Source organism: Adiantum capillus-veneris, chromosome 30 (genome assembly GCF_014529385.1).
Source record: "Adiantum capillus-veneris isolate H3 chromosome 30, ASM1452938v2, whole genome shotgun sequence".
NCBI classification, from domain to species: Eukaryota; Viridiplantae; Streptophyta; class Polypodiopsida; order Polypodiales; family Pteridaceae; genus Adiantum; species Adiantum capillus-veneris.
Window position 1 is genome coordinate 91,518,458 of NC_140960.1, and position 4,526 is coordinate 91,522,983.

General features: G+C 47.7%; 1 pseudogene; it reads right to left on the bottom strand.

Moving 5' to 3' along the window:
* Positions 1–1,823: 1,823 nt before the first annotated feature.
* On the bottom strand, positions 1,824–3,428 carry LOC147418393 (uncharacterized; annotated as a pseudogene).
* Between the last annotated feature and the right edge of the window lie 1,098 nt (positions 3,429–4,526).

Genomic DNA, 4,526 nt, shown 5'->3' on the forward strand with positions numbered 1-4,526 from the left:
GCATGTGCTGGAGCTGTTGGCGACTAAGCCCGAGAGAGCGCAACCTGGTCAGATACAAATTGTTGGAATTAGGGTTGCAAGAAAACGCACACAGCTTGGAGAAGATGAAGAAAGCTCAAGGCACACAATAGAGAGTGTGTTACTTAGTGTGCAATGGAGAGATAGATAGCCCTAGAGTGATGGGCGTATACAATGCACGGAAAACCTCCTAAAGAGGGAAAAAATGCCCCGGTGGTCCTAGTGTGTTCACACACATCACTACCACATGTATATGATAACAATAATTATTCTGCTTATGAACGCGAACTCTACGCAATAGTGTCTGCCTTAAAGACATAGAGGCATTATTTGTATGGAGCTCAGTTTGAGATCGTGTTTGACCACGAAAGCATAAAACGGTTTACACAACAAACCGACTTGAAGGGTCAAAAGGCCAAGTGGGCTGAAATTCTTCAAGAGTATGACGCAAAGCTCCGATATCATAAAGGATGATACAATGTGGTGGCTGATTCTCTTAGTCATATGTTTGAGATCAATTCTCTTTTGTTCACGAAACTTCGCAATGAATTTTTGGATTCTTTGAAGGGAAAATTTGAGCATGATGACGCATACTCCAAAGTGTGGAGCCATGTGCAAATGATGGATCCTTCTCACTCCAATGCTGATAGTGTGTCGTTAACGTCCACACACAGTTCTCCTCCGTCGAGTGATGAACTGCAACAATGGAAGAAATTTTCCATCGATAATGGATACCTACTCCACAAGGGGAGAGTTTTACCAACAAACACGGACATTCGGCACCAAATTCTTTATGAATGTCATGACAGTCCAAGTGTAGTATTAAAAAGAATTATGCTCTCGTAAGACGACAGTTTTACTCGCCAGGTTTACATGGCTTTGTTCAAGACTATGTCTTGCATTGCTAAAAATGTCAAGTTAACAAAGCAGAGCACCTGAAGGTAGGAGGACTCTTACATCCTTTGGAAATTCCCAATGGGAAATGGGAAAGTATTTCTACGGATTTTATTGTGGGTTTACCAACCACTGTACGAGGTCATGACTACTCAGTATGGGTGGTCGTAGACCGGTTGACTAAACTATGCAAGTTTATTCCAACCAAGTCGACCATAAAGAATCCAGAATTAACTAAGTTACTTGTGGACAATCGTTAGAATGTCTGGCAAGCGTAGGATCGGTATAAGGAGTACGTTGATGAGAAACGTCGTCAAGTTACCTTTGAGGAAGGGGAAGAGGTGTTTTTGCGTGTGCCAGAGCATTCGAAAAGTCTGAAGACTGGGCCAACACCTAAATTATCCCCAAGATATTGTGGGCCTTTCAAGATACTCAAGCGAGTTGGTGATCGTGCTTACAAACTCTTACTATCGACACACTCTCGTGTCCATCCGGTATTTCATGTAAGCCGTTTACGTAAATGATTACATGGGGACAACAATGTCATTGACCAACAAATTTTGGTCGATTTCGTTGAACCTCCTACCCCACCGCATGACCCTGAATGAATTCTTGACTATCATGATTTACGTACGTGTCATCATGTACGTCGTCAAACTTTAATCAAGTGGAAAGATCGACCTGAAGAAGGCGCCACTTGGGAAAACATTAGTGTTCTTAAAAAGAAGTTTCCCACTTTTGAAAACACTTCTCCAACGGGGGGGGTAATGTCAGGCCAAGGGCATCCCGGGGGGGTCACGGACCCGGGCCAAGCGGCCGGCTACCTATGTGGACTGGGGATTTAGGCCAAGGGCTTTATATACGGAAGGTTGGGCAGTGAATCCAACAAGGTAGTCCCTTGGGCATCATACTCACTCATCATCAACTTCTTCATCATCCCCGCCGTCATCATCATTGGTACCATCTTCTTCCCCTGTTTCTTCGTCCTCACTTATGGGACTCAAGCTCCGAACATGCCGCTGCTCAAATAGGTTATGTAAACCAGGGCAATGTTAGACAATGTAGACCCTGGGAATTGATGGGCAACAAACACACACACACACACACACACACACACAGACTCACATGGCGTTCGTAGCCTTGCTGTATCTTCTTCACTATAACATCTTTCTTCATCTCTTGCACAACATCAGTCTTTTGAATACGAGCCGCCACGAAGTCAAGGAGAAAGTCATCTTTGGTGCATCGTACTTTCTTCTTGCTGATACAGTCCTAGGCTTCCAAGCACCTAATGAGGGCCTTGCTTGAATAGCCTTGCGACTAAACGTGTACTTGCGGTCCACGTCTTCAAATCGCTGTGCCGCACATAACCTATCTCTTTGTGTAGACTTTGGAATGGGGTTTAAAGCAGCACTAGTCACCCTCCCTCCCACTCTATGTGGAATCTCTACCCTCAGCCCATGTTGCTTATACGAAGGTGGTTCAACATACATTGCCGCTTGTGCATCCGCGTGTTTCTACTTGGGCAAGCCGGATCTGCTCGGCACATCGAGACGAGCTTCCCATCAACATAAAGCTCTGCATATGGCCATGATAACTTCAATGAGTCTGCTCTTTGTGCTTGTATAAAAGAACATACCTGCAGAACTTTAGAAATGGTAGGCAACCCTTGTTAACCCAAATATAAACTCGGGCATGCCCGAGACTAAATGTAGACCCGGGTCAGAGAGGGACTCACAGGACTGACGCTCAATGGTTGAGAGGTTCTGGCCTTCGTTCGCTTGGATGTAGACCTTGAACCGGCCCCTTCTACTTCAAGAAGCTTTCTCTTACTGCCTTTGGCTTCTTTTGCAGTGGCAATTGCAGCATTTGGCTTGGGCTTCTCCTACAGTTGAAGCTTTCCCTTCCCCTTTTCACTGGCCACCTTGGGTTGTTTCTCTACCTCACGACCCTTCAAGTGGATAGTCGAGGGCTTTTAAACCATATATGAACCTTTCTCCTTGGGCTTCACAAGAGCCTTCTTTGCATTAGAACCCTTCATTGGGACCTTCTCTTAGGGCTTCACAAGGGGCCTCTTCGCATTTGAACCCTTTGTTTGGACCTTCTCTTTGGGCTTCACAAAAAGCAACCTCTTCCCATCCGCACTCTTGGCTTGTTCTCGTCTAGCTTTGCCATCTGGGCCTTCATCAACCTTCGGGTTTAACCTCTGCCCACAAACAAAACCTTGGGATCAACCCACCTTATAAAGAGAAGGCATGAAATGGAACCTTTTAGCACCACGAACTTGAAAAATAAACCCGACCAATTCTGGCATGGCATGAAAACCTGGGCAGGCCCGATGTGCAAACATGGGCCCAACATGTAATCCTAGGCAAGCCCGAGTTGGAGAAGGTGAACATACATGCACCCCCTCCCTTTGTCGCCAACTCCACAACAGCGGGATCCTCATGCGCCATTTGAGACCCGTCCTTGTTTGAAGGTATGGTTGTCTTCTTGCCCTTCTCAACACAATGCATAAAGAGTAACAGTTAGAGCACACCCCAATGGCCATGAATAGGAGTACACCTTAACATGCCTGCATTTTCTTGGTAGTGGTCTCGTGCAATACTCAGACCTGTGTTTCTTTCTCCTTCTCAACACCCTACAGTAATCAGAAATAGATTTCAACGAGCACTCCCATGGCCATGCCTCTGCGCAAGTGTAAACCCGAAGATACCTAATTTTGGCGGACAGTGGTCTCGATGTCATCTCCAGTATCAGGGCTTGCCATCACATGCCTATCCTCACGAAACTTTGATCTTTTTTCGGATTGCGCCAGGCTTTGAGCTCGCACGTTTATTTGTTGTGCAGGAGGTTGCTTCTCACCCTTATCCCCCTTGACAGGGAGCTTACTTGGGCTCTTTTTCATAGGAGTAGTGGGAGGGGGATCATCCTCCTCCCTTTCCTCGGACACAACCACCTATGTCGTGACCTGCAACGTGGTTTGTAAGGGTGAGAATCCCATGTCCACCTTGTGCCCTAAACCCAGGCTAATCGAACAGCACCCTAAACCCTTACCTGTTCACTATCCGGCATGCCTGCCTCCCCTCCTTGTGACGAAAGGTCCTCCTCCTCCTGGATTGTCACCTGCAAAAAGGGAGCCCATGTCAAAATGCAAGCCATAATAGCAACCACATGCCAAACATAGCGAGGGAACCCTCTCCTCGTTACCTGTGGTCGGGTTTCGCTTCTCCCACTACGGGTTCCCCCTTTTGCAGCCTTAGGGGGGGGGGGCGTGGAATAAGCACCCCACATGCCGCCACCCTTTGCCTTCCTTGTCGTCTTTCCACCCGCCATGTGCAATGGCACTCAGCCTTCGGCGTCTGCCTCCCACCCCTTGGCCTGCCTCACGTCCTGCTTGCAACGATATCCGGAGCAGGGGAGCCCCTCTTGCCACAAGAAGAGATGGTGAGTGCCTTAGGGAGCCTCAGAGAGAGCCAGACAACGAGCCGACATTGAACGCTCCTCAGGCCGAACGCTACCGTTGGTCCTGAGGCCCCAGCCTCGAGGGTAAGAGGTACTAACTAAGGTACTAACCTCAAGGAGCCACTAGCCATCCCCTCCCCGCCCTAATG